We start from the raw sequence: 25595 nt of genomic DNA on the forward strand, positions 1-25595 counted from the left end.
TCTTCTTCTTCTCCTTCTTCTTCTTCTCCTTCTTCTCCATGGGAGCTTGGCTTTTGCCGGCTCTACCTTGCGAAGATGAAGGATTGGAGGAAGAGTTATAGGAAGTAGAAGGCTGGTGGGCAGCTCTAGACTGATCTAACTGTTGACTCGACTGTTCAGGAACCATGGTGTTCTGAACTACATTGGTTGAGAATAGCCAAATTGGCAGGCCTATTGTCAGTCCTGGAAGCGACAATGTGGCCATGTGGGGCGCACCAACTTCTCCCCAAGAGGAGAAAGGACTAGGATTTCCATCATGGGGAATTCCTTGGTTAGTGCGTTCCATGTTCTCAACTTACAGATCAACGCAGGAATAGGAGGTGATTATGTTCCGTTTAAAATAAATTTTATAACGACGCTTTAGACACAACTTTCTTTTTCACTTTTTAAGAGTCGAGAAAAAGCTAAAGATGACTCTAGTCTCCTTCGATGTTTTAACGAGCCCGAAATGACAAATGCTCAGATGGACATTTTCAGTTATAGAGTTTGAAAAAGGCCAAAAGAAACTACTCTGGAGTTCTAGGCAGAGGGTGTGCCAAACTTTTCGCAAAACCACAGAATACGTTTTACGGTACGGGTGGTCGATCTTCGTGAATGCTGTGTTCACTGCATTGCGATCAGTAGGGCGGCCGACACGGCTTCCTATGGATAAAGGCTTTGTTCCTATAGGGGTCTCCCAATATATACGTGACGGTACGTGGGAGCACAAGTCCGTATTGATACTTATTGCTTCACCGTGGAGGAATCACCCAACCACTCAACGCTAAGATATCACGTTTAACGACGCCGGAACACGTCTCTAGCTTAAACCTCTATGTGTTTGCGTTATGTTTCAAAGCGTTGTTATGTAAATTCAATTTATTTTAGGTTGATCTTGTTTAGCAGTTTGCCTTTATGGATCACCACGAGATGTATTATACAACTCCTAAATGCAGTCTAAAGATGAGAAGCAAGCTTTTTCAATATTTTCAACTTATGAAAATCTTAACTACTGAGGGAAAAGAAAGACATCATCTTTTCACACAGATCATAGAGCACACACTAATGCACTTTTTCCTAAATCAACATGCAAGCTGTCAAAATGCACATGCACAATGCAGGTATTTCTTTTCTCTTTCTTAATGTTGGTGTACTACAAAAAGAAAGCTGTTGTATAACTTTGAATTCAATTTCAAGTGAAAGCAAACAAGTTTTTGTCCAAAATCAAAAGACACCTTAAGATTTACTTGTTTCAACACTATAAATACATAAATTCAAACCGTATGACGAAAGCAAAAGCTCAATCAGCTATGAACAGCAAACAAACTAACTCTTAAGATCAGAACGACACTTATCACAGGTCTAGATCTAAGAGGCCACAGCAAGACTAGTTCACTTTCGTTATGGGAAACTGCAAATGATATAAGAAATACACAAAGAACAAATACAGTTTCTTTATACAACCGAGGCGGAATAGTGGCAAAGAAAGGTGGTTTCAGATAGGTACATTGACTGATAACAGGCTGCAAAAACAAGGATGAAAACAGGGCAACAGAAAGCAGAGAACCCCAGTTGCACAAGGCAAAACTGGTTCAGCGCAGGTAGAACACTGTCAGTTTGACATTCAGCGCAGGTAGCCCCTTCGGGACCTGCGATGAAATGCAGACTGCCTTCACAGTGCCTGCAATGAAGAGAGAAACTCTCGTTTCTCTTGGTTTCCGGGTTACAGATTGCTCAAAAATCCACAGTTTTTGGCCAAATCAAAGCTATCAATCAAGTACACACTAAAGGATGAAAAGGAGGATGAAAAGCTATCACTAAGAGCTGTTCAGAGTCCTTGTGGATCAGCTCTTCAAATCATAAACATGCCCAGAAACTGAGCTAGAGTAGCTGCCCTCTACTTTGCATTTGAAAGATCCAAATGCAGTTCGATTCGGTACTCCCTTTGTTTAGGAAATGAATAGAAAAAACACAAACAACCAACAAGATACGATCCCCAGTAGAGTCGCCAATTTGTTGTTGGGAAAAGTATCCAATACGGAATGACCCTATCCCACTCTAAGGGTGATAGTTCCTTAGCAACAATCAAAGCAAAGCTATCTGAGATTACTTCTTTATGAGATGTAAGAGAGGGGAGAAAGAGATCCACTAACCGATGTCTTCCGCTAATGATTGATCCAATCTTCTCTCTTTGCTGCTTGCCCCCAGCTCCTTGCTCTTTCACTGGCCCAGCTACACCAAGATCCTGCAAAATGACAAGAGAGGGAAACTACAAGAAGCATACATTCATAGTTGATTCAAGGATTAGAATAAATCAAATACACAAGTATAACAACACCATTGAGACACATGCATATAGAAGAACCTCAAATGCTTTATTAATGGAAGAAGTAAGGTTCAGGAAGTGATACAACCATAAAAGGCCCAATCCAGCATCACCTTCCCAGCAGAAAGAAATCTCCTCTTCACCTCCTTCAAAGCAAATCACCCAATAGTTCTATACTCAAACCAACAGCACTTCCTTACATTCACAAGATTCCAGCCCCCCTAGACCTCATGAGAGAGATCTATATATAGGAGTTTTGGAGAAAGGATGAGTCAACTTGAGGCTGGCATGAAGCTGACTAGTGTCCTCTCTCACTTCAGTTATTCTTCAGTTCTTGAGTCCACTTGGAGGTTCTTGCTTCCACTTGGAGATCTAGAACCTCTTACTCATCACCAGTCGAATTCCCTGATCCAAGTGTCATTTTGGAAGCTTCCTGGGCATTGACACCTTGAGGAATGACTGTGCCACATGTCCAAACTCGCCCAGCGCAGGTAGCCTTCTTTGCAGTTGACATTCAACGCAGGTAGACAGTGGAGCAGTTGACATTCAGCGCAGATGCTCAGTGGAGCAGTTGACATGATCCAGAATTGCCTTGTTTTTGAGTGTTTTCAGGTGGAGAACTTTTATTCAGTGCTGTGGTTTGCTGACCTTGTTCCTCTAGGGGTAGGAACAACATGTTTAGGGACTTTGGATCCCTTAGATTATGGACATTTCATGCTTCATGCTGTAAGGCACAAAAATGTCTATAACAGGCCAAAGAATTATATGAGCTAAATTTTGGATCAATGACAGATGAAGAGTACACAACTAAGTTTCTAGAGCTATCGAGGTATGTACCATATCTTAAATATGAGAAGACAAAACTTTAGTGATTTGTTAGTGGATTTCCATTAGCATTTAGAGATCAGATTGAGTATGATGAGCCTCAGTCACTTGAGGAAGTTATTAGGAAATTGAAACGTTGCTATGAACATTCAAATTGTAATAATGAATCTCAATAAGGATGGAAAGGAAAAGACAAATGTAAAGGTACATGGAAGCCGAAAATAAAAAGGCCTCAGAATGAAAATGAGAAAGAAAATGTGGCACCACAAAAGAGGTTCAATGCAACTAGATAGGGACATGGGTCACAACAACAGCATAGAGGTGAGGGTGTTGGTCAGTTGGAGTGATGGACATGTGGTAAGAAGCATATTAAGAGAGATTGTACATAGAATCAGGGTGGTAGGCCTCAAATATATAGTGCACAGGTGTTATCGGGAAATCTAGTGTCTATGCAGAGCTTCTAGTCCCACTAAGACTGGTAGCTATGTTAGAAACAAACAAATTAAAACTACTTTCGTTTTCCTTTATGAGAAGTAGATAAGAGGTGAACAAAGGAGACCAACCTCTGTCTTGCGCTTGGTTCCTTTCTTGATTCCTCTCCCTTCTGATAGATCTTTGCCACTCGCTTCCTCGTCTACCCAGCTTCAAAGAGCACCTGTAGAATCAAAGAAGCATAACACTATCCAAGAACAGAGATCTACTATCATAAACAATATAGGACCAGATATATATTGACCACACAAATGCATATATCATCAATCATACAAGAATGTAGAGGAAAACTTGAATAGCTTTATTAACATCAAGAATAGCAAAGAGGATTACAACCAATTGTTCTGACCCAGCGTCATCTTCTTAGCAAGAAATCCCTTCTTCATCTCATGAAAAGCTTAGATCACCCAACACTATGATGTTACACCAAGAAACCAGTAGCACTTCCTTACAAGATACAAAATTCCAGCCTCTGGATCTCTGGGATGAGGGATCCATATATAGATGTTTGAAAGGGGGGTGAGTCAGCTTCTGAGATTTGATTAGTTTCCTCTCTCTGATAATTCTTGATTCCACTTGGAGATTGATGATCTCTTACTCATCCTTGGGCAAATGCAGAGAGGCAAGTGTCACAGGAGACGTTTCTGGAAGATTCCATGATCTTCCACCTCGCAAATTGACTCTACCATTTGTCCACTCTCGCCCATCGCACCCAATATAAGGGCTTTTCAATATGCATCACACCTCCCGTGTGCATTTAGGTGGGATGCAGTGCACTTTGACCATGGCCAGGTGAGATGGTCCAGTTTTGACCAGTTCTGAGTAGTTTTTCATGGAGAACTTCTAGGAGATGATGTAATCAGCTGACCTTGTTATTTTAGGGGATGGAACAACACTTTTAGGGACTTAGGAGCCCTTGGTTTATGGACATGTTTGATTGGGGTTGCAGTGCCCAAAAATGTCTATAACAGTTGCCCCCTAAAGCATGAGGTCGTTAATCTTTTGATGTTGGGTGAAATGCTTTATCATGAGGATCCGAAGTTTTTTCGAGCTAGAAGGCGGCCTATAATAAGATACAATACAATACATTATCTTCATAATATTTTCATGATCTAGCTGAGGTGGGAATTCCCATGCTCGTCTTTATAAATTCATTTTCATGTACATAAGACAGACAATCGTCTGTGTGCAGACTGATGATTCTGGTAGAGTCGTCATCCCTTAGGCTGGATGATTATCTGTGTAGCCCGGATGTATGAAACCAGATCCGGGGTCTTCAATCTTGTTCGATCTTCACTCAAAGTACAAGTCGATCCATGTGAGAGATGTTCAGGAGTCAAACATGGAAAGACATCACCTGATTACTAGCCAATGATGTAAGTTGTTAACAGGAGCGAGAGGAATCACCGATAATGATGATGACCCTCAAGGTACTACAGTACAATTCACGTGGTGTGAATAAGGGACTTGGCGTTGAACACCACACAAAATATTTCAGTCAAAGGCCATTGATGTAAACCTGTCGCCGGAAGTGAGAAACTTTCCATTGAGCCATGTAAGCTTCAAAGTACTAAAAGGGGTGTCCCTAAGTCGACTTCTTCGATAATGAGCTGATGTCGACAAGAAGTGACCCGCCGTAGGAGGGCCTTAATGAATCCCACATCTATGGCATGGAATGGAGTAAATGATTTTTTGGAGGTGAAAATGGTCTGATGATATAGGGTTTAGGATGGCGGTCATGAAAGAATGGAGCGTGAATGTATTACAGTGGATGAGACACAGGTGAATTCTCTGAGCGACTTCTCTTGAACATACCGGTGACACTGACATGATGGATTGGTAGCGTTAACCCCAAATATGGATGGTGTGATGTGTTAGCACTTGAAATTTCACCTTAAGCTGAAAAGGCAAACCTCAAAGCTACATCAAACCATTCAGCCTCGTAGCTAGCCCTACGAGGCAGGAGAAGGCTCTCTCCGGTCAATCTCGGTGGATCTTCAATGGGATGAGATGACCAACACGGTAACACTGAAATTAGGCTAGTAAACTGATTTGAAGGTTGATTTGGGGGTTTTTGGGGTTTTTGGTGGCAAATTGAGGAACTGCAATTTAGGGTGCGGGGATTGGACACAGTTTCTGCAGGGGGGTCTTTCGGGCAAGGTAGGAAGCTGTATTGATGTCTTTAGCTGAAAGGGATGATTAAGAAGAAAGATGAGAGGGCTAAAGAGAGCAAACAATGGGTTTGAATTCTCTTTAGACAGCAGAAAACATAGAAATTAAACAAATTTAAAAGCAGAGCATGGCTAGCATGAATTCTAACTTTATCACTTCATTTGTTTAATATGCAGCAGTATAGAAAGGAAATGAATCACATAACAAAGCTTACAATGACATGAAGAAACACACCATCAACACATGAGTCCACAAGAATCCCAAAGATGACTGCAAAACCCTGGTCTTCCTTAGCCAAAAATTGCAGAGATACAAGTGAAATATACAATGATAGCTCCTCCCTCAAGAGTCCAACCATGAAAATGAGCAAAAGAGTGCATAATATAGATGATCTAACCTCTTTCCCCACCTCTAGGGGTCGAGCTCCCCTTCCTAGGAGCTGTTTCAACTACTTCTAAACTGAGCACTAGATAATAGGCAGTCAAAACAACTTTCCTCTATAAGCTAGGAAACCTATCCATACATTAAATATTTACCATTTACATTCAAGAAACTTCTAGAAGAGTTAAAGAAGAGTAAAAGTGTCTTTGAGTCATGATAGTTACATAAAAATCCATCATCTAGAACCCCAAAAAGTCAAACTAGGTGAAAACAGCGATTTTTTGGCCGAACTGGTAAAATATCGCACAAATTCCTCAACGGGTCGCGCACACTTTCTCAACGGGTCGCGCACTTTGGAGACCTGTTTGGAGGCCTTCCCGGTGTCATAATGCGGTGCAGGATAACTCATTGGAAAGGTCTCTGAGTCTACTTTCCAACCCAACTAGAATTTTTGGATTTGGAGGTCATTTGCCTAGTCAAAGGTCAATTCTCCCAAGACTACTTCTGCAGCTCAAAAAAGGGGCAGAAAGTCAAAATTTGGCTGTATTTTGACCTTTTGGAGGCCCAAAGCTCCATGAAAACTAAAGTCCATCCATAGGAATGTGTAACTTTGGATGAAAAATCCAACAATGTTGAGTTTTTGCAAAACGGAGCTATGATGACAAAGGGTCTCACCGGGGGTGAGACCCGTTGAGAAGCCAAAACCTGTAAATTTCCCAAAATTACCCAAAATTCTCCAAAATTTTTGGGATTTGTGCTGTAGATGATGCTATTGAGTGCCATGATCCTTGAGGGATGCCTCAACCAAGATACGGAGTGGATTTGACCCTTTTCTCCATTTTAGTGCCTCGGACAACCTCCTTCGGAACATTTTCATTTTTGCCTTGCAAACATGCATCCTCGCCCAATAGTGATTCTTCATGTTCCTTAGCAGCTTTTTCTCTTGGTTGGCCTTAGCCAACAGCCTCTCCAAGTGAGAATTCTCCTGAATGAGCAATGACTCCTGGTCAACAGGCAATGGATCACCAGGCCTCCTACGGTTTAGGACTCGGTCACTACGAATCCTCCAAAGCTCATCAAGTGCCTTCTCCTCCTCTAGCTGTGTGTTCCGCTGCTCCAGGTAGGTGATGGTCCATTGGGCACCCTCAAGTCTCCGCTGCAAAACATCATTCTCGGCCCTGAGATGCTGAATAATCTCCTTTGCCTCTTGGCTAGGAGAACTGGCCTCGAGATCAATCACCGGATCCTCATGAATGATGGGCTCTTTGCCCCTCTGCAGTACCTGTGCTGGTGAAGAAAGCGAGGCCCCTTCCACCTGCTGTGGAGATAGTACTCGCCTAGCTGCTGCAAATAAGGCCCTTGGGCCTTTCTGATAAGTGACTAAAGGAGTGGAACTGACATGTCGGGTGACGGGAGCATCAGGCTGCTGAGATGGTCCACCCTCCTCATGAATGGCCTCCTGATGTGGCTGAGGTGGCACTGTGAAAAACTCACGGGAGATGAACTCCTCCCATGAGATGCCCTGCTGAGTCAACTGATGAGAGACTATGAGCTGGATCAAACCATAGTGACAAAGGCTCCTGTACTGCTGAACCAGGGTTTTCCTCTGCAACATGGGCACCATCCTCTGAATGTTATGAAACAAGAAGACCGGGAGGTTCATCATCCTCACTCGGGTGAAATGCATCAAAAGGCGAATGTGATAGGAATACACCTGAGAAAATCTGCCCTCACAGGTAAAGTAATGCATAATAAGTCTCATGAGGGGAGCATACTCACTCCGGAGAAATCTGAATGGGAAAACACCCATCAACAATCTCACAAATGATGGCCGGACATAGGGCTCAAAGTGAACAAAATCAAGTAATCTGCGCTTAGGCCACACCTCACCCACATTTGGTATCCCTGTAGCCTGTGAGATCACCTCAGGTGTCAATGTGAAGTTCACCCCTGCAAGAGTGACATGTCCATCATGGAGGTGTAAGACAAACAAGCGGGCCAACTCTCTATGATGCTGAATCTGAGAGATCCTCTCACAAAACTGATAGCAAGACATGTACTGGAAGCAATTCACTGCCAAAGCACAGGCCTGTAATTCTGCCAAAGAAGTAGGCTCCTCCCGCTTATGATGTCCTCCCTTACCTCCTCTACGAGGCCTCCTCTGTTCCTCAACCTCTGTAGATGATGAATGGTCATCACTTGGCTCATACGTTTTGGTATCTGACATGGTTTTGGAGCAAAGTGGACAAACTGAAGGACAATTTGACTGCTGCCTCTGCCTGCAAAAGTGCTGAACTCTATGTTGTTTCAAGGGGAAAAAAACATGAGGGGAATGTTAGGGGAGGGAACTTCTTAACGAGGAATGGGAATATATGAAAATAACAGGGAATTTCAAGGGAAACTTTACAAATTGTCATGCATATAGGAACACATTTTAACATTGGGAAATCATTTGCAAAGAACATCTCATATGGGACAAGAACATGTATGATAATGAACATGGAAGGGGCATACATGTATCAATAGGGACATAGGGACACCATACACCAAATTTACTTATAGGAGTTCATGTGTATCATAAGGCAAATTTTTTTTTTTTATAAGGAGTACATGTACATTGTTTTAACATAGAGGGAAGGTTTTCATGTACAAGGGGATGTCAAGGGCATGTAGGGGTTATGTACATGACTCTAGATATACAGCAACATTTATTTTCACATGACTCTTTTCTTTATTTGCAAATTTATCTTTTCTTTTTGTTCTATTTTTGCATGTGTATGGTAGAGGGAATTAGGGTTTTGTGTGCTTGGGAGAGGGGTAGGGTTTATAGTTTAGGGATGGGGAAAAAGTCTACATTTTATGTACAAATAATATGGGACAGAGATGAAAGCATGACTGTGAATGAAAGGGGAAAAGAGGGAAGGGACCAAATGGGACAAAATCACTTGAAACAGTCACAAAACCCTAGCATTTTACAAACATTAACAAGCAGCCATATAAGTCTTTTCATTCGCTTGATATGAGGTTAGAATCATAGCATACAAGCTTATTTTCATCATCAACCTCCAAAACAATGAGTAAGACCCTACCTCGAGCAATGTAGATGAGTTGAAGGGAGGTTGAGGAAATTTGGTTGAAGTTTGATTGCAGACAGCTGAACGGGTCGCGCAGGCTCCCCAACGGGTCACGCACAGCCCAACGGGTCGCGCCCGTAGTAAATTTACACTGCTGGAGTGCCCTGGACGGGTCGCGCACCGCCCAACAGGTCGCGCACAGGCTTGAACGGGTCACGCACCTGCTAACTGCCCGAAATCACTGTGTTTTCGCCTCTTTCGCCTATCACTCTCTCACAACCTCTCTTGCAAGCTTAGAAATGCACAATGAGAGTGAAAGGAGGGAATATTACCTTTTATAATCTTCATTTGAAAAAATTTCATCCATAAACCCACTTTATAAAGTCTATTTTGACACTTTTTTTAAAACACTGATTTTTGGTTTCCTTTATCCTGAAGTTGACTTTTTGAGTGCTTTGACTTGATTCTTTTTGCAGGTAGATCATCTGAAGGACTATGGCAAGGGGACCAGGGTTATTGCTGCCTTTTTGAAATCTTTTTGGAAATTTATTCTTTTTACAAAAAATTATCATGACCTTGGCTTTAAAAACAGAGTTTTTAAATCCAAGTTTAAAAATGAACTGTACATAATCAGAATATCAAAGAAACATGTTTACCATCCTCCCTCTGGCTTGCTGGTCACTCAAGGACTTTCAGAGACATGACCTTGCAGAGACAAATGACCAAAACCCTAGACCTAGAATTTTGACATTAAGACACATCAAGACAAGCTTGAAAAACTCAATGACTGATATGACCTGATCCAGCAAAGCCAAGAGGGGTATGAATAGACCAGCTCCTCCATCAGGGTTATGGCATGCCTAACGGGATGCAAACTTTGACACTGATGAGACACCTACTAATGCAAATGCAAAGAGCTTTGATCACTGATGGAGGGCTTTCAAGACCGACACTAACATTGGCTCCAATGGGGATGGTAGCTCCTTGGAGGTACCAAGAACCTCAGACCTCTGGGAAAGCAGACCAGTGCTTTTGTCATTGGGCAATGGAGTCAACTTATTCACATGTAACCAACTTGAAAACAACTTTATTTGACTTGGACAATTGACTGAAATTCAAGACTATCTTAGACACTGACTTACTAACCCTATACAGAAAATGAACTGACATGAAACAACTTGTAAAACTCACTCCAACTAATCACCATTTTCAGAATTATAGCCTTCACCGCGGGCCCCAAACTGAAGATGGAAATCAGCTTCACACTTGCTGCAGAAAGAAAATGAAATGGTATTTACAATGAGAGTGATCAGAGCAGAAAATACTCAAGCATGATACCTCTTGAGCATCCAGCCATGTTAGGATATTCCGACACATAGGATATAGTTAAGTTCAACTTGGTCTAGTATAGAGTTAGTTTAGAGTTAGGTAAAGTGTGTTTCTTTACCGTTGTACATTTTGTAACTTACAATCCGACGGTCACGATATGTAGTGATCCGACGGTTCACTCTCACCTCGGTACTACCGACACTTGATCCGTGGCTTGACACCCGATTGGTCCATGAGTTCTATTTAAAGCGCATGGAGGGTCATTGTTCGGGTAATCCGTGCATGAGAGAAGCTTATGAAAATTTTCATTCTTTGATTAATAAATTGCCTGTAGTACCCACGTTAGGACAGGTCATGGACTGTTTCCCTCCTTGCACTTTGAGGGTTTTAACCACGTCAAAAATACTGGTGTATTGATTTGAGATCTGGTTGTGAGCGGTGTCCTTTTGGTGTTCTTTCTGAGGAACTTACCCTGTAAATTCCTACATGGTATCAGACCTATTTGAGGGCCGCGTTCGTTGGTGATCCAAATCTGAAGCCGGTAGAACTGCATGCGGCTGTCGTTTCCTAGATCTGCTGTTTCTGACTGCTTTCGAGCCGAGAGGACTGCTCTGTTGCATTTGGAGCATCTGTTCCAGTGAGGAACCCCTTTCGTTTCACGCGAAAAGGTTTTCGGTAGCCCTAGCTGCGTCATTTTTTAGATCGGGAGGTATACAGTGTTTTTTTTGCAGTTTACTGTTATTTTCTCTCTGCTTATTTCGGTCTCAGTTTATTTAGCCTTTTTTTTAACCAAATCTATACCTTTCATTTCTATGTATGCTCTTTTCCCTGCGACTCTGTGCGATCTGGGCAAATCAGAAACAAAAAGGAAGGATTTTTCTCATGCGTATGCTCTTTTCCCTGCACCTTAGTGTGATCTCGGAAAATCAGAAACATTGAGAAAAATATTTAGTTTTTCGGCTAAAGCTAACTTTGAGATTTTTTTTTAAAATTTCTAGTTTTTTGGCTAAAGCTAACTTCGAGCCGCAAGGTTCGTTTTTCTTTGCATATTCGTGTTGGGTTTTGTGTTTTGTGTTTTGTAGGGAAAAAGAGCTTTCTCAAGGCAAGCACGCAAACCGAGGCCCCCCCCCCTCTCTCTCTCTCTCAAATTTTTTGTATAGATCAATTGGTTCAAAGCTATTTTAAGAGAGTAGAGGTCTTGGGTTCAAGTCTCCATTTTGTGGGGGCGGATTTTTTCATTCCCGCACATTCGCGCACTTTGCCGGCAACGTCAACAATTTTTTTTCAAAAATCCATAACTTCTTCATCCGGAAGCCTTTTTCAGAGCCGTTTTTTTTAAAACCGCCTATTTTTTCGAGATCTATCCATTGGAACACTTACTTTCAGCATCTTCAGCTTCAGTTTTTTTTTAAAAATGGGAAGTCCATGCCAAGTCATTCTTGACAGCACTAACTACTTCCAATGGGTAGCCTACATGGAAGATTTACTTAGAAGTAAAGGTCTCTACAGAATAGCCACAGACCAAGAGAAGAAACCAAAAGATGAAGACAAGGCTGCAAAATGGGAAAATAGACAAGATCAAGCACGTGGTTTGATAGGGATGTCTATTTCTCCTGATCTTAGATTCCACATTGCAGAACTTGAGACTCCTCATGAAGCATTAGAAAAACTCGCTAAAGTTTTTGGGATTAAAAATGAAATTAGAGCCCATCAACTTGAAAATGAGCTGCTTACTTTGGATCCTAATAATTTTTCTTGCATTGAAGATTTCTTGTCCAAATTCAAGACCCTTAGATATCTCTTGGAAGGTGTTAAAGTTAAAAAAGAAGATGGTAACCTTATTTATTCCATCCTTACTAAGTTGGGACCAGCCTACTCTGTATTTGTTTCCACTTTCCATTCTACAAGGGAAGCTTTCATTTGTCAAGGACAAGAATACAAGGCCCCTTCCTTTGACTCCTTTTGTGATTCCTTAATAAGAGAACAAGAAAAACTCTTACACCTTGGTCTTCTTAATCTTGGAAACTCTTCCACGAAAGCGTTAGCCGCCCAGCAGCAACCAAATTCAAAGAATCCTAAGAAGTCATATCCTCAAAAGAATGGTCCTAAACCATCTCAGCCTCAAAATGAAAGATCATTTCAGCAAAATGATAAGACCAATAAAAACAAATGGAAGAAGACTGATAGACATTGTAACTTTTGTAATCGAGATGGCCACTTAGAATCTAAATGCTTTAAGAAGATGGAAGCCTTGGAAGCCGCAATGAAGAAACATAAAATCCATGTGGAGCCTACTTCAACTTCAACTTCCGGAATGGCACTTTCTGCATGTCATTGTCAATCATCTCAGTCTGGTTATGCATTAAATGTATCTTCTTCTTCTTCTCATTCTCATGAGTGGCTCATTGATTCTGGAGCCTCTTGTCACATGGCCAAAAACCAAGCCATGTTTTCTTCTTTAAATGATTGTAACACCAAAAATATATATGTTGGTGATGATAGATCTCTTAATGTTGTAGGGACTGGAACTGTTCATCTAGACAATGGTCAGTTTAATGATGTATTATGTGTTCCAACCTTATCCTGCAACCTTCTATCTGTCTATCAGATAACTCATTCAGGTGAAGGTAAAATTGTTGAATTTTCACCTCATGATGTTGTAATCAAGGATCTAAAAGATCCTAAACAGATTCTAGCTACTGGTCTTGCTGATGATTCCAAAAGGTTGTATAAGTTTCACAACTTTGGGTCATCAAATCTTCCCTCAGTATTTGTTGCTCATAATGATGAAGTGAGCAAACTTTGGCATGAGCGATTTGGTCACTTAAACTATCGCTCCCTTCAGCATCTATGTAAAGAAAATATGGTGACAGGTCTTCCTATGGTATCTTGCAGAGATGGTGTTTGTTCCGGATGTGTACTCGGAAAACATCATCGGGACAGTTTTGACAAACGTGCCTCTTGGCACGCCTCAGCCCCTTTACAGCTTGTGCACAGTGATTTATGTGGTCCTCTTCCTGTTGCTTCATTCTCTGGCTGCAAGTACTTCTTAACTTTCATTGATGATTTCTCCAGACGCACTTGGGTATACTTCTTAAAACTCAAGAGCGAAGTATTTAACACCTTTTTGGCCTTCAAAGCCTTTGTTGAAAAACAATCTGGACATCAAATTCTTAAGCTAAGAACTGATAATGGTGGAGAATATGTTAAAAACACATTCATAAACTTTTGCACCGAAAATGGAATTCAAATGCAACATACTGTTCCATACACTCCACAACAAAATGGTGTAGCTGAAAGGAAAAATCGCACCTTAAAGGAAATGGCTAATTGTATGCTGCAATCTAAAGGACTCAGTCTTAGTTTTTGGGCCGAAGCAATTAATTGTGCAAATTATATAATCAATCGCACTCCTACTAAGGTTCTAGAGAATATCACTCCAGAAGAAGCTTGGAGTTCCATTAAACCAGATGTAAGTCACTTTCGTGTGTTTGGAAGTGAAGCATGGGCCCATATTCCAGATGAAAAGCATAAAGCTTTAGAACCTAAGAGTGAGAAATGTACTTTTGTTGGATATTCTGAAGATGTAAAAGGTTATAGACTTATTCCATTTAAGTCCAAAAATGTTATCATTAGAAGAGATGTAAAGTTTGATGAAAATAAATCGGCCTGCGAGCCTAGTCCGGCGGATGTGCCACCTCTTCCTATCTCTTCTACTTTTGAAAACATTTCTTCTTCAGATGATGAAAGCGAGGATGATAATCCTCCCCCACCTTCTCAGGATCCTCAACTTCCACGATGGGTCCGTACTACTCAGGATGCAGCAGGTGATCTTGCCGATGATCCTACAGATCAGCGACGTACACGTTCTCAGTTTGAAAGAGCCTCTTCTTTACTGGCTCAAGCTCCAGTAAATCATGATCCTGACACTTTTGCAGAAGCTTCAGGCCATCCACATTGGGAAGCAGCTATGAATGAAGAATATCATTCATTGATGACAAATGATACATGGGATCTTGTTCCTCTACCAAAGGGACGCAAACTTGTTAGATGTAAATGGGTTTACAGAACCAAGTATGGACCAGATGGGAAAGTTGATAAACATAAAGCTCGTCTCGTTGCTAAGGGCTTTTCACAGGTTGAAGGCATTGACTACACTGAAACCTTCTCCCCTGTTGCCAAAATGAACTCTATCCGCCTTGTTCTTTCCCTTGCTGCCTCTTTAAAATGGGAAGTCCATCAGATGGATGTTAAATCTGCCTTCTTGCATGGGGACTTGCAGGAAGAAATCTATATGGAACAACCCATTGGCTTCATACAAACAGACTCCAGCCTTGTTTGTCGACTTAAGAAATCCATTTATGGCCTCAAGCAAGCTCCTCGGGCTTGGTATGCCAAAATGGATAGCTTTCTTTTAGAATCTGGCTTTTCTAGGTGTCATTCTGACAATACTGTCTACACCAAGAAAGTGGGCAACTCTCTTATCATCCTTGTTCTTTATGTTGATGATCTTATTCTTACTGGTAGTGATCCCAACCTTATAAACCATGTGAAGTCCAGCCTTAAAAAGAAATTTGAAATGACAGACTTAGGACACTTACACTATTTTCTCGGTCTTCAAGTCTTGCAATCCCAAGAGGGTATTTTCCTTTCCCAATCCAAGTATGCTTGTGATCAGGGAAAATTTTAAGAACCCCCCCTAAATTTATAAATATAATAAATGGGCGAATCTCCATGGTATATAGGAAAAATGGAAGGCGATTTTATCAATAATATAATATGTATATATAATTTTTTGGCGAATCTCTCACCAGGCATGGCGAATATTTTACTCAATTATAAAATCTTGTAAGATCTTGGTGAGTCTTTAACTAAATAATAAAACTTTGTAAAGTTCTAGTGAATCTTAGAATAGGCTACATGATGGTTTAATTCCCCCATTTAAATAGGCTACATTCCAGGTGAATACCATGGGTCAATACCATGTGCCATTTTTATTTTTATTAATTCTAATATTAGGGTTAATAATGGTTTTTTGCATGGTATTAATAACAATCTAGTCCATGGTATTTGTCCCATAGTATTTTGGCCATAGGTTTCACCTAAATATAACCAATTTTTTGAGTGTTCGTAAATATAAGGTAACTTATGGAGTAAATATAAAAAAATGTTTTATTTGTTTACCATACCTCTTTTTTATTTATATTTTTATTAATTTACCATACCTCTTTTACAAATATGGTATTTGGCCCATAGGATTCACTTAAATAAAACCTCTTTCTTGAGCCTTCATAAATAGAACGAGGGTTATGGACTAAATATAAAAAGAGGTTTTATTTATTTACGATACGTCTAGTTTATTTATATTTTTATTTATTTACCATACCTTTTGAGTAAGTATAAAAAGACGTTTTATTTATTTACCATAGCTCCACTTTACTTATATTTTTATTTGTTTACACCCTTACATGTATATAAGGTGACTTATGGAGTAAATATAAAAAATGTTTTATTTATTTACCATACCTCTCATTTATTTATATTTTTATTAATTTACCATACCTCTTTTATAAATATGGTATTTGGCCCATAGGATTCACTTAAATAAAACCTATTCTTGAAAATGGGCGAATGGATTCACTTAAATAAAACCTATTCTTGAAAATGGGCGAATGGAAGGTTGTAAGTCCTAATTTCAAGGGCTAAATTTACCTTTTTTACCCTCTCCCTTAAAATAAGGTGGGCTATTTGAGGTGATTTGTAAAAATGTACTATGATACAAAATATTCGCCCACTAAAAATTTAAAACCCCTTAATTTCGCCAAAGGGCGAACATTCGCCCCTAAAATTATCCTTGCTTGTGATATTCTTCGTCATTTTCACATGGAAGACTGTAAGCCAGCCCCTTCTCCCTTTCAGTCTGGAGTCAAACTTTCAGTCTCTTGTACTTCTCCTGAAGTTGATGCTACCTTATACCATCAACTTGTTGGAAAACTCTTGTATTTAACCCATACTCGTCCTGATCTTTCCTTTGCTGTTGGCCTTGTTGCTCGTTTTATGAAAAACCCCCGTGAAAGTCATTGGAAAGCAGCTAAAAGAATAATTCGTTATGTTCGAGGTACAGTACAGTTTGGGATTCATTACAGTGCCAAAGCAGCTCCTCTGCTAGTTGGTTTCACTGATTCTGATTGGGCTGGTGACCATGATGATCGGAAGTCTACTGTCGGTTATGTCTTCACTCTTGGTTCAGGACCTATTACATGGGCTTGTAAGAAACAGGCTGCCATTTCTCTTTCGTCAGCAGAAGCAGAGTATCGTGGTGCCGTGGAAGCTAGTAAGGAAGCCTTGTGGCTTCGTCAGATCCTATCAGAGTTTGGCTTTGAGCAGCAGCATCCAACCACACTTTGGTGTGATAATAAAAGTGCCATTCATCTATGCAAAGATCCAGTCCAGCATCAGCGCAGCAAACACATTGAACTACACATGCACTTCATCAGAAAGCTCATTCATGACCATATTCTTGAAGTGCAATATTGTCCAACAGATGATCAGGTTGCAAACATCTTCACAAAGGCTCTCACAGAGGCGAAGTTCACTAAACTTCGATATATGCTTGGAGTTCAGGAAGTTGTCACTAAGGGGGGATAGGCTCTAGTGCCTCCTTCCTTCTCCTATTGTGTCATATTTGTAAATCCTTCAATCCTATCCCAAGTTGTTCTTAAGGGGGGATGTTAGGATATTCCGACACATAGGATATAGTTAAGTTCAACTTGGTCTAGTATAGAGTTAGGTTAGAGTTAGGTAAAGTGTGTTTCTTTACCGTTGTACATTTTGTAACTTACAATCCGACGGTCACGATATGTAGTGATCCGACGGTTCACTCTCACCTTGGTATTACCGACACTTGATCCGTGGCTTGACACCCGATTGGTCCATGAGTTCTATTTAAAGCGCATGGAGGGTCATTGTTCGGGTAATCCGTGCATGAGAGAAGCTTATGAAAATTTTCATTCTTTGATTAATAAATTGCCTGTAGTACCCACGTTGGGACAGTCCGTGGACTGTTTCCCTCCTTGAACTTTGAGGGTTTTAACCACGTCAAAAATACTGGTGTATTGATTTGAGATCTAGTTGTGAGCGGTGTCCTTTTGGTGTTCTTTCTGAGGAACTTACCCTGTAAATTCCTACAGGCCATTCACCGACCCTCCAAGACATTCATTACCATTCATTTCTTTGAGAAGGAAAGCATTTGGACCACGGTATGCTGCGATTTTATAAGGACCCTTCCATAAGTTGTCGAATTTTCCATGCTTCCCTTTATCTTCATTGCGGGCATCCCACCGTAATACAACATCATCAATCTGAAACTCATCTGCTTTGGCCTTTTTGTCATAGATTTTCTTTATGCGTTCCTGCAACTTAAGGGAATTCTGGTGAACCTCTTCTCGTGTCTGCTGTAAATGAATCATTTGACTGATCCGTCGTTGCATAGGATCCTCCTCACCACTAGCTTCTTGAAACAACTTGGCTACTGGGACACTAAGTGAAGTAGGAAACACTGCATCTACTCCGTAAACAATTTCAAAAGGTGACATAACAATTGACTTCTTTTGACTTACCCGATCAGCCCATAGTGCATTTATTAACTTCTTATGACAGCTCTTCTTGTTTATTTCCAGCAACTTCTTTATAATGTTCACTAGAGATTTGTTCGAAGATTCGGCCAGCCCATTACCTTGCGAATGATAAGCGGTTGAATGCCCCAAGCTGATGTTATATTTATAGAAAAAATCAACCAACTTCTTTGATTTGAATGCAGCTGCGTTGTCAGTAATCAACTTTTGTGGACAGCCAAAATGTGACAAGATATTATTTTCAAGAAAAGAAATAATTACCAAATCAGTGGCCTGCCGGGTGGGAATGGCTTCAATCCATTTTGTGAAGTAATCTGTAGCCGTCAAGATCCACCGATGCTGCCCGGAAGATGCTGGGTGGATTTCGCCAATAAAATCCAAGCCCCACTGCTGAAATGGTGCACTGATTCCACCGGCTTGAGAGGCAATGGCTATAATTTCTGTTTTCCTTGAAAAATTTGACACTCATGACAGCTCTTTACCGCTTTATACACATCAGAAAATAAAGAAGGCCAATAGAAACCGGCTCTCAAAATCTTATTAGCCGTGGTTTTCCAAAATAAGTGACCCCCACAGTCACCTTTATGGAAATCATCTACTGTTGTTTTTGCTTCCTCTTCGACCAAACAGTTCAGCAAGATGCCACCGGGATCCTTCCAATAAATTGCAGATTTGATAATGCAAAATTTGGCCGCCTTTAGCTTCAATGTTCTAGCTTTGTTTCTAGGCATTCCAGGAGGTGCAGATAAGTTTTGAAGCACATAAACTATATTAGCATACCAAGGAGAAGACGCAAAGATATCGGACACCTGTAGAACTGAATTTTCTTCATCTTTATCGGACAAGGTAGCAATCAAATTTATATCAAGGACATGAAGGTTTGCTTCAGCCATCAACTTAGCTAAGCCTTGACCTTTAATCAACTTGGTAGGCTTAATTTCAACATCATATTCTAAGAGTGCAGCAATCCACTTACCCCTTCTTCCTTCCGGTTCCGTTTGCACTAAGACATCCTTCACAGCTGCATTAGGAACATATGCTAAAACATGAGAATTCAATATGTAAACTCGGAAATCTTTTAATGCTTTGATCAGGGCCAATGCTTGCTTCTCAATGATATTATAATTCAGCGCTCCGTTTCTTATGATGCGGCTGAAAAAAGCTATGGGCCTCTCAACTCCATCTCTCTTTTGCATTAACACGGCTGCCAATGTATGCTCAGAGGCGAATGAAAACAAAATGAAATCTTGTGTATAATCCGGGCTAATCAAAGTTGGGGCTGAAGATAAGATTACCTTTATCAAATTAAAAGATTTCACCGCCTCTTCGGTCCATCTTAGCTCGCTGTCCTTCTTGAGCATATTGGTTATCTCTCTGAGATGTTCAGCGAGATTGGGAATGAAACGACGCAAAAAATTTAACTTACCATTAAAGGACTAAATTTCTTTCTTGCTACGGGGCTGCTCCAATTGCTGAATTGCTTCCACTCGTGCAGGGTCTATACGAATGCCGTCTTTAGAAATGATATGGCCTAGCAGCTTGCCTTCACTCATAGCAAAAAGACTCTTCTTCGGATTCAATGAGATGCCATATTTTCTGCACTTTTCAAACACCTTGGTCAAATGAAACAAATGCTCTTCATCTGATTTAGAAAACACGGTCAAATCATCAAGATAAACCACTAAAAAGACATCCTTCTCATTTGCAAAGGCCATGTCCATTGCCCGCTGAAATGTGGCACCCGCATTCTTCAACCCAAACGGCATCTTGGCATAATGAAATGTACCCCATGGAGTAGTAAATGTTGTCTTGTCACGGTCATCTTCGTGCACCAAAATCTGATTATATCCGGAGTAACCATCAAGCAATGACATTCTAGATGCCCCCACAACCCGCTGCAATATGTGATCCATCTTGGGCAGCGGATAATTGTCCTTTAATGACACTTTGTTCAGATTTCTAAAGTCTATACACAAGCGAATCTCACCGGTTTTCTTCCTCACGGGCACCAAGTTTGAGATCCAATCTGAAAACCGGATTGGCACTATGATTCCGGACTTATACAACCTGTTGACTTCCTTCTCAATCAATGGCAACAATTTAGGATTAATTCTTCTCAACTTTTGCCGAAAAGGCTTTTTATTTGGCTTTATAGGAATGGTATGCTGAATCATGCTTGTGTCATAAATTTTCAAATCTGAATAATCCCATGCAAAAACATTAGAATACAGAGACAATAATCTGATATACTCTTGCTTTACCTTAGGCGGCAATGCTTTTGAAAGCTTCACCATTTTTGGATTTGCAGCTGTCCCAAGGTTCACATCTTCAACTCCTTCAGCTGTTGGCCTCAAAGTTGGCTTGCGGGCCACATCATCCTGATCAAACAATTCCTCTAAAGGAATCAATCCTTTTGGAATGTGATTGTCCTTGAGCTGCAACACATCCATCTGATTCACTCCTTCAGCTTCCGTGTCTATTGAAATGTCTTCGAACTTACCCTTAACTTGCAGAAAATCTTCAATTTCTTCGTCATCTTGGAACACTTGCCAACACCTTTGGTTATCTGGAACTATAGGACGATGCTTCACATATATCTCGAACTTATTGCTAGAATTCATGGGTATTTTCAGATTATTTGCCGCCTTAGCCAATGCATCCGCAACACCATTTTGAATCCGGGGCACACATGTCAAAGTATGTTCAGAAAATCTTTTCAAGATATCTAAAACAACATTTCTATAAGCTCTCATGCGAGGATGTTTGGCCTGAAATTCACCTTTCACGTGCTTGATAACTAATTCGGAGTCGCCATATACTGCTATCTTCTTTGCCTTTAACTTCCGAAGGATTTTCAGACCAGCAATAAGAGCTTCATATTCCGCCTCATTATTTGAACAATCAAATGCCAATTTATAAGAACATACCCGTACCTTGCTTGGAACTTGATCTTGGGCTGAGAATGGGCTTCGAATCCACACACCTATACCAGCACCATCGCTGCCCACTGCACCATCAAAATCCATGGTCCAAAGACCCTCTTCATCATCTTCTAAGTGCTGAAAATCTGATTTTGATTCATGTTCTGCTTGCTGCCCATTTATTTCTGCAATTGGCCTTATGACAGCAGACCTTTCTTCACTTTCCTTTCTCAAAACATCCCTGAAATTTTCTGAAATGTCTGGTATATCTTCTACTTGAACTAACTGACTATCTACCTCATTGAAATTTTCCGCAAACAAAACAAAAGATTCTAAATCTGTCTGTACATAATTTACAGGATGATTAACGGGCTTTTCCTTACTAGTGATCATGTATTTCATCTTTTGTTCTCGATATAACTTTCTCATTTGACCGAAAACTGGAATTGAAGCATATGAAAAATCAAGCTGAATTGTACCTTTGAGTTTGGCTCCCCATGACCTTGACAACAACATGCCAAATCGTGGAGGGATATCCGCCACCACCACATCCATCAAAACATTCTTCGCTGGAATTTGATCTAAACTCACCACTAAGTCTTTGATCAAACCAATGCATCTTACCCGGCTGGAATCAAATGAATACAGATCATGATACTTCCTTGTGATGTCAAGCCCCAGCTTCTCCATGATTGTTTTTGGCATCAAATTATGTGAAGCTCCCGAGTCAAACATGGCATTGTGCAACACAAACTCATGCAAATGCAAACTGATATAAAATGGAGGAATATCACTCTCGGGAGACTCACCATTCAAAGCTGGCCCAAAGATCAATTCCGGCTGATCATCTTGTACATTCACCATGTCAAGCATTGGATCAACATTCAGCAACTTGGAAATTTGGCCTCGGTAAGTGGCATTCTTCATGACCTCCGTTAAAGGAATAGGTATCTTCAACTTTGCAATTTCATTCTCCAAACTGAAAACTGGAAACTTCTCACCTTCCTTTGCCGGATTATCTCTTTTCTCAGCTTTATCCTTTGGTGCATTCGATGGCTGATCTATCTTAGCTGCCGATGATGTTTGAGTTGATGATGGACCGGCTATATCTTTACCTTTTGAAGAAACCGAATCATTCTTTGCTGCAATGTCTTTCTTTTTCTGCACGGGATTTATAGGAATAGCCCGGCTTCTCAATTGCCTTTGCTGTCCTTGCTGAGCTGATAATGCATTCAAGTACCCTCTTTGATATTCTTCAGATTCTTCTTCAAGTATCATATCATTTGACAAAATATAATGCTCATCTTGGGGAAAAACAGAATTACTCACCAACTCATCTTCTTCCGTGATATATGTAGGCATATCATCAGGGGTAAAGAAATGATTTTCCTCGCCAACATTATCACCCTCATCTTCAGACTCTTGACTAACAAAATTCTGCTGAAACGGTGGTTTCATTTGCTGCTGAACTGCCGTGTCTTGTGCCTTTGTTTCACGCTGCTTGATTCTATATTGTTGCTGCGGTTGACCTCTGAAATTGGGATTACGAATCTGAGGCTCCGGCTTGTCAATAGTCATCTTTTCAAGTGCCCTCTTTATCTGCTCAAGAACCTGATTTGATGTGGATGCTTCCTCCTTGATTGTAACTCGCTTTTCCGCCTTCATCCTTGCTCTTTTGTCATTCAAATTTGCCTCAACGCTGACAGCAATTTTCTGCATCTCCTCCAAGGTAGGTGGATCTCTATCTCTCAATGAATAAGCCATCTCCGGATCAAAACCATCCGGGAACTTGAGAAGTGCTGATTTTCTAGATGGCCTCAAATCATCGGGAATAGCATTATAAACTGTATTGAATCTGATTATGTAATCTTGAACAGACTCACCCGGATTACGCTTGAGGTTGTTGTATTCGGCATTGATTTGAAGCGGATCCTTTCTGATTTCCCACCGATCTAAAAACTGATTCTAGAGTGCTTCCAAAGTTGTGATGCTATTGGCTGTCAACCCTCTGAACCATTTTCTAACTTCTCCTGCAAATGTTTTCACGAATAACCGCATGGTAACATCTTCTTCATCTAACTCATATAGATCAAAAAATGTGGTCATCTTATCGATATGTTGCTGAGCTGTAATACTTTGTGGAGTGCCATCAAACATGGGAATTTTACTTTGGTAATCAGCTGGCATATCATGAAGATTTGCAGGTAAAACCAATGGGGCAAACCGGGCAGCCATTTCTCTAGGTGGGGGAGTAGGATGTGTATGAAGTGGAGGGGCTGTGATAGCAGGGATTATTATAAGAGGAGGTGTTGTTTGTGGAGTTGGAGGAGTGGGAGGTGTGGGAGATGAAGGAGGAGAACCGGCTGCTGATTCAGGATAGGTGATTATAGGTGAAACTGCAACATAAGGAGGGTAAGACTCTTCGTGAGCTGTGATAGTAGATCCAATGTGATCAGAGATACTCTCAACAAAATCAGCAAGGGTAGTGGCTTGAACACTTGACTGAAGATGTCTTAAAATGAAATTTTCAACCAATTTATTATGTCTCTCAAACTCAATAACAGCTGCAAAATCAGGGTCAAGAACTAGATAATCGAGCGCACTTTCAGACTTAGCTTTAAACAAAGACAACTCAAAGCTTTCGTCAAAATCTAAATCTTCAAGATAATCAAAAATAGCTGGGCATGAATGAGATCTGAAAATGGGTCTAGGATTTGTAGCCAGCTTGTTTTCTCAAAATGACTAGGAAAGAAAAAGCATTCAGCCTGTGAAAACTCTCAACCTATCATCCACGGCTCAGAGTTAACAAATACAAGGGGATAAGATGTCAAAGAAGCGCTATGTTCACAAGCTCACGGAGATTGACTGAAGCAGCGTTTATCTACTTACGCTGATGTAAAACAAGAGCGTTTTCGAAGGCTACCTGGCGTAACTTCAGGCTCCGTCTAAGACCTATGAAATAACACATCAATGAGAAAAAGATCAGTTTGTTCTCCCCAGTATGGTCGCCAGTATGTTAGCACTTGAAATTTCACCTCAGGCTGAAAAGGCAAACCTCAAAGCTACATCAAACCATTCAGCCTCGTAGCTAGCCCTACGGGGCAGGAGAAGGCTCTCTCCAGTCAATCTCGGTGGATCTTCAATGGGATGAGATGACCAACATGGTAACACTGATATTAGGCTAGTAAACTGATTTGAAGGTTGATTTGGGGGTTTTTGGGGTTTTTGGTGGCAAATTGAGGAACTGCAATTTAGGGTGCGGGGATTGGACACAGTTTCTGCAGGGGGGTCTTTGGGGCAAGGTAGGAAGTTGTATTGATGTCTTTAGCTGAAAGGGATGATTAAGAAGAAAGATGAGAGGGCTAAAGAGAGCAAACAATGGGTTTGAATTCTCTTTAGACAATAGAAAACATAGAAATTAAACAAATTTAAAAGCAGAGCATGGCTAGCATGAATTCTAACTTTATCACTTCATTTGTTTAATATGCAGCAGTATAGAAAGGAAATGAATCACATAACAAAGCTTACAATGACATGAAGAAACACACCATCAACACATGAGTCCACAAGAATCCCAAAGATGACTGCAAAACCCTGGTCTTCCTTAGCCAAAAATTGCAGAGATACAAGTGAAATATACAATGATAGCTCCTCCCTCAAGAGTCCAACCATGAAAATGAGCAAAAGAGTGCATAATATAGATGATCTAACCTCTTTCCCCACCTATAGGGGTCGAGCTCCCCTTCCTAGGAGTTGTTTCAACTACTTCTAAACTGAGCACTAGATAATAGGCAGTCAAAACAACTTTCCTCTATAAGCTAGGAAACCTATCCATACATTAAATATTTACCATTTACATTCAAGAAACTTCTAGAAGAGTTAAAGAAGAGTAAAAGTGTCTTTGAGTCATGATAGTTACATAAAAATCCATCATCTAGAACCCCAAAAAGTCAAACTAGGTGAAAACAGTGATTTTCTGGCCGAACTGGTAAAATCTGGCACAAATTCCTTAACGGGTCGTGCACACTTTCTCAGCGGGTCGCGCATTTTGGATCCCTGTTTGGAGGCCTTCCCGGTGTCAGAATGAGGTGCAGGATAGCTCACTGGAAAGGTCTCTGAGTCTACTTTCCAACCCAACTAGAATTTTTGGATTTGGAGGTTATTTTCCTAGTCAAAAGTCAATTCTCCCAAGACTACTTCTGCAGCTCAAAAAAGGGGCAGAAAGTCAAAATTTGGCTGTATTTTGACCTTTTGGAGGCCCAAAACTCCATGAAAACTCAAGTCCATCCATAGGCATGTGTAAATTTGCATGAAAAATCCAACAATGTTGAGTTTTTGCAAAACGGATCTATGATGACAAAGGGTCTCACCGGGGGTGAGACCCGTTGAGAAGCCAAAACCTGTAAATTTCCCAAAAATACTA

Source organism: Pinus tabuliformis, chromosome X (genome assembly GCF_031772625.1).
Source record: "Pinus tabuliformis cultivar Carrire ecotype Pingquan chromosome X, CPIR1, whole genome shotgun sequence".
NCBI lineage: Eukaryota > Viridiplantae > Streptophyta > Pinopsida > Pinales > Pinaceae > Pinus > Pinus tabuliformis.